This window comes from Protopterus annectens, chromosome 13.part0, assembly GCF_019279795.1.
Source record: "Protopterus annectens isolate FY-2018-M chromosome 13.part0, PAN1.0, whole genome shotgun sequence".
Taxonomy (NCBI): Eukaryota; Metazoa; Chordata; order Ceratodontiformes; family Protopteridae; genus Protopterus; species Protopterus annectens.
In genome coordinates this window covers 488,477,337-488,489,381 of record NC_056747.1, presented here as the reverse complement: position 1 = coordinate 488,489,381, position 12,045 = coordinate 488,477,337, and positions in this window count along the sequence as shown.

Sequence of the window (12,045 nt, the reverse complement as noted above, 5' to 3'; positions counted from 1 at the left end):
GTATGAATACATTTGAAAGAAGCACTTAGGCGGATTGTGCAAATGTATTTTTTGGAGACCAAAACGTTTCATGATGGAGGAAATAGAAGTATGAATAAGAAAGAGTAACCGTCATTACAGAAGTGAAAGTAAAGGAGGGAGTTATTTATCCAAATCCACTAACTCTACAGGGACCTCCTTTGATGGCTCCCTCATCTACACCATATTAGCCCATTTTTGATGGGATGGGATCCAGGCTTCCATTGGCTAGGAGAGAGCCTTTTCAGGTAAGTTCTTTTACCCACTATTTCCCCTGCAGCAAGAGATGGGTGGAACGGAGCAGCAAACCAGAGGGTCCTGTAGAGTGGCCTACACTTCCTTTATGCTGGGTGGCTAACTAACTTGTAATGGTTTCTTGATGATGGCAGAGATATGTACAACCCCATGGCTATCTACCTCCACTGGATCCATGGTGTATATGTGCTGATAGCAGTGTTAGCTTACAAGGTTTCTTCTGCAGGCAATCATCTGCACTATCATAGGTTTCATCAATGAGGCAGGTCAAGTTGGATCCTTCTCCTCAGGTTTGGCAAGTCAGCTTAGACCTCGAAATTGTCTGCTGTGCCACTAATTGAAAATAAATTACCTGGGTTCATAGTCAGGATTTCACTTCTCTATGCTTTGGGAAGGTTTGTCATTTTATACATTATTTTGGCAGATGTGCACATATGTTACACTTATTTCTGAATCTCTGAAGCATGTTTTCAGTAAGGGTCCTATGACTTTTTTGGATACTTGATTGTGTTCATATGTATGTTACTAGTTTAAACACTCTATGGTTGTGGCTCTGAATGCTACACTGATGAAGCCAGTCTGAGAATGAAACTGATATACATTACTTTCTTTAAAGCTGGCGGACCGCACATTAATACTGAACCAAAACTGGATGTCAGTTTTATAACTGTTAGCACTTCACTTTTTAATTTCAGTCTACCCATAAGTAATCACCAAAGTCGTTGTCATCTTCAACACTTTAAGAACATCCCCGTCACGAGTGTAAGATCTGATCTTCCAAAGCAAGCAGATTAAAAAAACAAAAAAAACAATAACGGATAGGGAAACTTGCTGCTAGACATTGGAAGTGCAACCTATCCGATCTGTCAATGTGTAGTACTGCAGCCCCCATTTCCATGCTGCTTACATACACTACCTCTGGTATCAGTGTACCATGCACTAGGGGAATATTAGGAGATGCAGTCTATATTCTCACAGCTTTTGGACTTCCAGCTCTGCTCTTGCAAGAGTCACAATTACAGTGCACAGAATATCAACAGAAACTAGTAATAAACATTCCAGTATTGAAAGTTGCACATGAAAATGTCTGTTGCTTGTATATCTTGTCTGTTGATAACAGACAAAGCGGCACTTTAGCCTTCCATCATAAAATGACTTGGGCATGAACATTTGTAGTTTGAACAATTACTTCAATGTTGCTTCAGAAACACTGAGCACCAGAGAGTGCAGCATCATTTATCAAGTTGCACACACAAGTGACATCAGCAATGGCCCAAACTGTCTTTTTCCTTTTAAACTTCAGTCTGTGTGAACAACAACATCCAAACCATCAGTATGGAACAATGTTGATTCAATGAACAGAAAGCATTGTTTTGAACACAAAAGTGCAAATCGTTTTTCATTAAAATTTACCTCATCCTTTGGATTTTGTTGCTCTTTGTTTTGGTTACCACCCATTGGATTTACTCACCTCTACTGTTTTGCAGCTATATTTGAGTAAAGAACTGGTTAACCACTTATGCAAGAGTTGTACTAATCAGAAAAGAGCCTCACTAATTCACCTGAATAATAATGTGCTTTCACACATTAGGCTCAAGCTGTAGCTGTGGGTTAACAATCAGCCATATTTATGATAAAGCCATCTTAGTCTGAGCCTTTAGTGAGATTGGATGACTTGCTTACCCAATGTGGAATGCAAGGAGGCTAAACTGAAGTCTATGGAAGAGTTACTTATTAGACAATGCTTCATTATATATGACTGCTCATATTACTTAACTGAACAATGTCTGAATCCAGACTGTTTCTATTATTTCCATTCAAATGGTTTTGTAGTCATTAAAGGTTCTTCTGCATTTTGTTCATCAGCAATAGATGTGCACAGTACCATCACTGCTACTACTAATCCTGGACAATTCTATACTCCTTAAATTTTACTACGCCCACTAGTCTGTGCCCTTTCTAACATGAATGCTGAAAAACTACATAATAAAAGAGAGGAGGTCAGACAACCATGGCTTAAAGAAGTGATTTTCTAGTGCTTTTCTATTTTATTTGTACTTTAACAGGATAAATAAACTGCTCCATGGACTCTCTTCAGTCATGACCTTGGCTACAATGGCAAAGGCTTCTACAACTAAGAACTACATTGAATAATACAAAAATACAAAGAAAAAAAAACACAATAGTGCTATTAAAACACTTTCACAAAGTTAGCATTTGCAATATGTAGTCAATGTGTGACAATTAAAACATAAAACACTATTTACAAGAATTCATATATTATTATTAATGCTGAAGTATACCATGTATATTTCATTACAGTGTAAACCAATGTAGTAGGTCAAGGCAACAAGTGTATGGATATACTGTTGGAAGAAACAATTTGGCGGAGACTGTGTAGATGTATTCGTTGGGTGTCCAAAAAGTGCAATGTTCTTGTTAGCAAAAGATGTTGGTTTCTCAGAACTTCTAAATAAATGTACTGAAGTTTCATCAGAGCTGCAGCCTTACATATTTGTATATCTTAAGCTAATCGACAGTTATCAGTTACTGTATATGTTTTACACAGTGCAGGAATTAACATTGTCATTATCTGATAAAGTAAAACACCAAAACAAAAGCAATCCACAGAATTTATGATGTTTATTCAGAGCTGCAGTTTTGTGTATTGGTTTATCTTAAAATGATCAACAGTCATAATTTGCTCTATACATTTTATACAGTGCTTGGAGCAACGTTGTCTCATAATGGGAGATACCAAAAAGAAAGCAATCAAAGCTGCTTCTCTGACTTGCATCCACCTCACTGTAAACATTTATGTCAGACATGGAGACAATAGTTTAATATGGGGACAATTTTACACACAGTTTAGACAGAATACAGTATTTTTTCTGTGCATGTGTGTGTGTGTTGACAGACAGATGTATTTCCTTGAGCTGGTATTCATGAATCATGACGTAATGAAACAATCCCTCCATGCAGTGCAGTGGATGGAAATGGAAGGCATGTCGAACTTGTTCCCATACAGACTCCCTGTTAGAGTCTATCCCTGAAATACACTGGATCAGGAGTTGATATGTTAGATTTGAATTGTGCTTCAATATAATATTGCTTTACAAACTTATACAGACCCTGTAGATAAGTACACAGCAGGATGAGCACTCTGAACTGTGTTTTGATCGATTAAATGTACAGATGATTAAAAACATGAGATTGCTGTACAATATGTATCTGGGAATGTTTCTGCTCAAGGGTGGCCTAATGGTTAAGGTGTTTGCCTTGCAAACACGAGGTGCGGGGTTTGAGTCTCACAAGGGATAATTGGCTAAGCTTAAAATGGCTCGCAAGGGCAGTTAGCTTAGTACTAATCTATGAACCTATTGTTGTGTGATCTCAAGAGTTATTATATGTAAAGTTATATGGGTTCCTGGAAGATGTGCCCCCTGCAAAACTATTGTGTAACAGAACATTTTCTATTTAATATTTCTAGTAGCAGCCTACTTGCCACTGTTGTATGTGTTTAAAGCCTTGTCACAATTCTGTAGCATTACAGATTAATATGTCTGTTGCTATTTTGGTGCCAGTTTTTTTTTTAAATGTAAAGTTGGCAAAAGGAGGTTTACTGTGCGAGGGACAAAACCGAGGTAGAAATTTTTGACTGTCTGGGAATGCAATCCTTCTCATAGCATTCTTTGTGTCAGTCACGTGAGTTCTCTGTCTGTCATTATATACTCGTATATATGATACAGATAAACACACATTCTTTCTTTATATTTGTGTCCTATATAAATACACGTGTGTGTGTCGATGGACACACACACACTATTCATGTTAGGTAAGTGGAAGTCACTGCAGTGGATTATTCATCTTAGGTAAGTGGAAGTCACTGCAGTGGATTATTTTATACTCCTTTTATTATCCCCTGTAATGTTGCTGAGCTATATTGTATCAGTCAGCTTGTAACAATCTCTTGCACTTGAAGTCTTACTTATCAAAGGTTAGAGGAAAACTTATAAATTCAGATGTATTTATATCCAGTTTTGATTACATATCCATAATACATAAAGATCAACATGCAAGTTAATCATATGAAGTAAAACAATTCATTAAAGTTTGCAGATTTCTGTCTTTGACTGTAACATTAACAGTATATAGAAGTAAAAAATATATATGTACAAGTGTGTGTGTGTGTGTGTGTGTGTGTGTGTGTGTGTGTGTGTGTGTGTGTGTGTGTGTGTGTGCGCGTGCCTATATCTTGGAAAGAGAGAGAGAGAGAAAACTGTGCATGCCGTAAGAATGTAGACTGCAGAATTCTAAAGCAGAAAATGAAATACAATCACTTAGCTTGCTTTATTCACCCTTGAAGTGAGTCTGCCCATCTGCCAACTCTATAATCTGTTACTGAATGGTTGTGTGAATAAATGCAGTCAAGGTTTCAAATTACTCTACGGTAACATTGGTGATTAGATTTTAATGTTGTGAGTTTGCAAGACAATTGTGGATCTTTGACAGACAATTCAATCAATCAGAACCTTTGTTTTATCAGGAGAAACACTTGAGGGAAACTAATTTTCAAGGTCAACTTGAGCCATGCATGTTCTGTATGCTGATGAAGTTATCAATGCCAGATTTCCATATAAAGATTTGATAGATAAGAGAGAGAGAGTGTGTGTGAATATACCATATTGAATACCAAAGCATTGGAACAGTGAATGAAACATGAAAATAACTATTATTCCAGCATCACTCAATGTATTTAGATCGCATTGGCTAAACAGATATGACAGTATTTAGCATAACAGCATCACTCAAATATTTGCACTTGGGCAAAATGTGCTTTCCCTGAATGGGGTTATTACTTTTGGTTTACTTTGCTTGAAGGTGCCATAACCTTGGAGCTGATATTAGTTGTGCTAATTCATGGTAAAAGCATCCTGCATGGGAAGATTGGGTTTCACCACGGAAGAAAACCCTCATCATTACCTTTAAAACAATGTTGATTGACAAATTACCTTTTTATAGTCTAGAATGGTTCTCTTAGTATGTTATCCATGCAGGAAAATAAATTGGGATAGGAGACACTGGCATAAAATGAGGTTAAAATATTGTACTAGATCATCTAATAATGAGGGGAATGAATGTGCCAGATATTAACCTGCAACCACCAACTGTGACTGCAAGTAAGAGATCATCAGATTAAGCTTTAACCTCATGATTTTATCCTTGACTACTGCCTGCCCAAGGCATGATTCTGTTTGGTACGGCCACTCTCAACCCCACTAACAGTTCTGACCACGTCCCCATAAAACCTATATACCTCACTCACTCTGTCAAGCATACCTCTCCAACTGTACAGATTTTTGCAGAATGTCCAGATTTTTGACATATATTTTAGGTCCGTTTCTCATAAAATTGAGAATTTTAGGCAAATCACTGAGGGTTGAAGTCAGAAAATAATGACAGACACTTAAGTTTCAGACTTCATACCCTTCAGAAAGTTCATGCAAATAAAAAAAATGTTGTTCTATCAATTTTTTAAGTTTGTAAGAAAAATATTTTAAAATTGTCCATTTTTGGGCTTTTGTCCCCCCATCATTGATGGTTTTGTCCAGACTTCTTGCTCTAAGAGGTATGTTGTGAAGTCTTACTTTTCCAGCCCAGCCATACAGTTTCCTTTTTCTCTTAGTTCCTTCGTCGGCTATAGGCACTGGATTCTCTATTTTTCTGTCTTCCAAAGCATTTACGTGGTGAGTACTAAAATGAATGTACACCTAATAATGGCAGTTAGGGCCAGTGGTCCATTGCAGGAATCCATACTACTCAGCCCATCTCCACTTACTATCCCAACTGACCAAAGTGGACTCCCACTCATTATCCTCCCCAGTTCCCATATGGCCTGGAGCAGACCTCTATAGGCAAATAGTACCTCAAGACATTTCTAAATTTTGTAAAATTATATAGACCATTTTATTAAGCTGAGGAGTGGTTTACCATCTAGAATCCACTAGGAGGAGTCAAGCTAAGCATTACTACCAAAACCAGAAAGAAACAACCATCACCTTTCTTCTGATGTTTGGAGTCTTGCCTATCCAAATGATTTGCACTTTAGAATATTATTTCTCAGGAAAATCAGATAACAATGGTATTTTAACATTATCAACATACTGACTGCTGCAGACCTACTAACTGTCAGGAGATAAGCTTCTCATTTTTCAAAATATTGGGTACCCAGCTTCAGGGGTTGTTACATTTCAACTTGCACATCTGGACAGGGAATAAAAGGTAAATAGAAAATGTAATAATAGCACCTTCTATTTAACAGTACGAGTCTCCGATTCTAGGTCTTGTTGTCCCTTCAAAGTGTAAAACATTCTACCTTACTACTAATACTTCTCAGTCCATATAACTCAGCAAACTTAGTCATAATAGCCTCTAGCTGTACCCAGCTTGTAGAGATAGCAGCAACAGAATGCAGTCATCAGAATACAAAGTAACAGAATGCAGTCATCAGAATACAAAGTAACAGAATGCAGTCATCAGAATACAAATACCAATGTGGTATCTCCACAGCACTGGAGCAAACACTGCAGATGTTCTAGACTAACTGCCCTGAAACGCTGGAGATGTTAAAGACTAACTGCCCTGAAATGCTGGAGATGTTCAAGACTAACTGCCCTGAAAGGCCATTTTAAGTCTAGCCAATGATATTATGTATGATACTGACCACATCTCACAATTTGAGATGCCATTCCCAGGTTACTCTTGTTATTCATTGGCTATTTTCTCTTTCCCCTTTTCCATCTTTTTACTGCTGGAGTACCTTCCCCCACTTCTACATCTGTGACATGCTCAGTCTCTTCCATCTAAGCTTAAAGATACAAGAGGATGTGAAAAAGCATGGCATTGCCACATACTGGGGCATGCTTATGCCCTGGGTATGTGGAAGCTGAAACTCTGGTAGTAATGTAATGACAATCTCTGATCCATGATTTGACCTATACAAAGCAGTTGTGGTTTGTACCAGCACGGAAGACTAGGGTAGGTGGCATTTAGATCCCCATAGAAATGAATGATGTTTACTACAGTGAGGCATATTTTCAGAGTTGATTAGATAGGAAAGAGCAGTAGCATTCTATGTCTATATTTTGCATTTAACAAGGCAATACGGAAGCAAATTACTGTTCCTACATTTTAGCTGTAATATGCCTGCATGCAATCAAAATGTATCTTATTTTGTTTATTCCACTAATGAATATCTAATTTTCCTTACAACAGTAACACTAACCCTATTAGGAAAATAATTAAGAAATGCCATAAAACATGATGAGTACATTGAGATGACAGATATTACATTTATTCTTCCCTTTCTGGCCCAGATTCTAGTAAAAAAGATTGCAATGCATCAGTTTACTTACCCCCACAACAAACAACTGTTTGTGCAGGATGTAGTAAATACAGATATTTGTCTCACTCCACCCTCTGCTATCAGCTCTCATTTTTAGCCATCCCTCTGATTTATTTGGCTTACCCTTGCTGAGAACCTTATGGTTTATAGGTGAATACGACACTAACAACTCTAAAGGCCTGTTTTAAACACAGCCATGTGTCCCAAATGAAATGGATAGGTTCTGATACCATTCATTTTATCAGTGGTATAAACTTGGGCAATGACAGTAGAGCATTTACATTCTTATTCTAATAAGGCTATAGGTGGCAGACCAGGGGTAAATTTAGGATTCCCCATCCACTGATCCAAGTTGTGCTTGAATTTCTGTAGGGAGGAACTCTGTTTCACATGGATGGAAGCCTGTTTCAGAGAAGGGGTAGTCTCAGACCCATATTTACCCCTTCAACATGTCTTATTTAATGTTAAGAGGTTTAGTTTCTTAGATTGGATGTCTCTTATTAATAGTTTTGTGGATATGAACAGTGGCATAAGGGCTGGATAAGAGGAGGCTTTGACATGGCCCATATAAGACATATTTTCTACACCACATATTGTTTTTGTGAAAAACCTCTGTGGATGCTCCAACTGTTCTATATGCTTAATCAGGTACATACAGAAGGGAACATTCTTCTCAATGATTGGCCTAATGAGGGCAGAGTATAATTGAACAATGGCATCTTTCAACCTTGATGCCATACCCTTGCATATAAGTTGTGCAATGTAGAATGATTTCATTACTTCAGTAGACATGATAACCAAAGGCCAAGTTACTGTCTAAATATGTTCCCAAGTCCCTGACCACAGGGTCAGCTCTCAGGGATATATTATGAATGCAGTAATTTCTCAGGGTTCCTGTCTTTCTAAAAGATACTATTATACATTTTGGGTCTATATTATAAGATCGACGGTTGAAAACATCAAACACCGTATGGTCAATGTCTTCAAACACTGAACTTGTAAAAACAACAACAAAAAAAGTACCCTAATGCCCCCCACACCCCCCACTACTTAAATATACCAACTCCAAGACCACACTACATTGCAGTAAACGGAAATCTCCCCTTACGGAGATTACTGTTTACACGTTCGATGTTGTGCACTTTCACTAGTCTTGTATCAACAGTATCAGCTTCGATATTGTCGGCTTTTGAGAATATAATATAGACCCATACATTTTTGGGGCATTGAGTTATATACCATGTCGCGGGCACCAGTTATTAGTCTGTGTTAGGCCTTCTTGGAGGATATTGGTATCTTTGGGTTTTCTAGGACTGCTCCTAGTTTGCAGTCATCTGTGAACTTGGTCAACCAGGTGGTTTTGACATTAGCCTTGACCTCAAAGATGTAGTTGCCAAAAAGGAGCAGCTCTGGCACTGAGGATTGAGCCTTGGGGTCTCCACTAATGACTGGCCATTTTGTTTTTGATGATACCCTTATCTGCCTTCTGTGAGCCAGCTGGTTAGCCACTGAGTAATGTAGGGGTTATACCTACCTTTGTAAGCTTGTCTCCAATGCATGAGTGAGGTATTGTGTCAAATGCATTAGCCAGGTAGAGGTTGGCAGAGGTAGGGAGTATGCACTGTTTAACTGTTGTACGTTGCTTTAGTGACCTTCTCAAAGAAGTCTGTCAGGCTGAGAAGGCATTACATGCCCCTGATAAAGCCAAAGTGGGTTGGAGACAATGTTTGAACGTTTGATATGTTGCTATTTATCAAGTTCATGATTATTTTTTCCATGGTCATGGCCTTACATATGAAACTAGCCAAGCTTATGGGTCTATAGTTTCTTATGTTCATTCATCGCCTGCCCTTGTTCAGAGGGATAAAAGTTTCTGTCCATTACTCATATGGTATGAAGCCTGAATAAATAGAACATGCTGGAGGGATAGATTCCTGTCATAGAGACTCCTCATGCTTTGGAACAAAATTCCAAACTACATCAGTCAGAGCCCTTCACCAACACTTTTCAAGAGAAACCTTGACGAGTGGATGGGTAACAGAAAATACACCCCTGGGATCACTTCATTGGCTCTGCTTGACAGAGGATCAGTTAATTAATCAATGGGGTGGTGAAAGCCGACACACTCTGGCTAGGCTTATAAATGCCCTCGGGCAGATAGCCTAGTACCTACCTATGAACCTAATACTTCTAGTGAGCCCAATAGGTCATGTTGCATGCTATTAAGAAGACATCCTGGGATATTATCAAATCCCATCACAGGTGTGTTTTTGGCCTTGGAGAATGCATTGATGAGTTGATCCCCAGTGAAGGTTGGGAGGGCTATGGCTGGGGGTATTTCTTGTGAGGTGTGTGGGGGAGAAAGTAGAATACAATTTAATTTATTGCCCAGTAGATTTGCTATAACCTGTGGCTCAGTACAGGTGTCTCTATTTATGGTTAGTTTGGAACACTGTTTTGTACTGCCTTTGAGGTTTTGAACATAGCTGAAAAATGGCTACCTTTACCTCAGATTTGGCTTTATTTGACTTAAGTCTCTTAGATTGTTTATTATATCTCATTCTTTCAATTGGATGGGAGGCTTGGGTGTACTAAGAATGGGATCACTATTTGTCCAGGGGCCTTTCCCTTTCCAATGAGCAAGTTTAGAGTGCAAACAAAAGGCTGGCATGCAATGGGCTGTCTAATTGCCATCCATGCCTCCACAAGAACAGTAAATAAAGTACAGCCCACTCTTGAAAGCTGCACCTAGAATGCAAGCATATCAGGACTCTACCACTGTGTGTACGTGAAGATATGCAGCCTGTACCCCTCCCCAAAAATGGATGTGAGTGAGATCTGCCCCTGCATTCCTTTCTTACATGACTTAGCTCTTTCTGAGTTAGTGCTTGTTAACTTTATTGCAGTTGCCTGGGTTGCAGTCAGACCCATCACTCTACATTACAGAACCACATAAACACAGATTTAATGAAGAAAAAAAAAAGAACAGGGTGAAAAAGAACAACACAGTTTTATGTATGAATACATTTTGAGTTTTATGACTGACAAGTGAAAGATATTTCCAATTGGTGACATCTTAGTTTTTAAACAGGAAAACCATACTAAGTTTAATTAAGAATATGGGATAAAAATGCAACTAATTAATGAAGAGAATAAACATATCTATTAAAATAACCCTACTCTTCCGTGCTTAGGAAAAGCAAAATCAATTCAAATCAGGCCAGAAGAAGAATTCATTAATTAAGCTGAAACTGCCATTCACGGAATAAGTAGGATTCAGTTATCATTCATTTTTACAGGCTGAAAACAGATATGCAGAGAGTGTTATTTATTCTGAAAGTGTTATTTATTTTAATACACTAACTGAATGCACGATCCCTTCATTAAAGCAAATAACCATCAGTATAATAAACAGTCAAAGGGCATCATTCTGGTCATGCATACTCGGGGAACAGTGCTTAAATAAACAGATCTTTCATAGTAGTCACTGAAAAGGCAGATGCAAGTCTCTCATTTATTACAGAGACAGATAATGCAATTAATTTCATATGGACACTGACAATAGCATTCATTTTATAAGCAGGTTGACAATGTCATTCATTCAACATGCAGTCTGAAAAGCATTCATTTATATATTAGCTGTTATGAAAGTATTGTTCTTTTAATAAAGCCATATATTTTAAAGTTATTTTTCATGTTACCTCTATGCCAAGAATGAAAGTTTTGCTGTATGTCATATCTATGTTATTCTGCTATTCCTTTACACGTTTCTAGAGAAAACTACTCATAACTGATAGTAATAATAACTTTAAAGCCCTAAATCTATAGCAGAATTTGTTAGATTATTTGTAAAATTGACACCTCAGTATTATAAATACTGTAAATGTCTTTTTCTCCCTCATTTATTAAAATTTTGTTGTAGGAATTAATATCATTTAGTACTTTTTCTAAGATCAGAAATCCGGTAAACAGAAGTCAGTAGACTACTTCAGTTTTGTAAACATATATACACACAGGAATTTGTGTGTGTGATGTATTATTTAGTTCTGAAACAGGTCAGGCCAAATTACAATACAGCTGTTTTCAAAAGAAAAAAAGAAAAACCTTTGTTGCAATTCTAAAGCACTTCAGGGAGAGTAGTTAACAGATGCAAGTACTATTGTACAAAAAAGATTGTTGAAAGTGTCTTCTGACTTTCCAGAAGCAGCAGCAGAATCCTTTCCCAACAATGGTCAAACCAAACAACCTGTACCAACCCCTGGGCACCCCTGTAGTGGTGATATTAAAAGGAAGCTTCCCCAGTCACTCACTCCTACTAATAAATTTTCAGGCAAAAAGAAACATAAGGCCATGAATGAGACCTCACT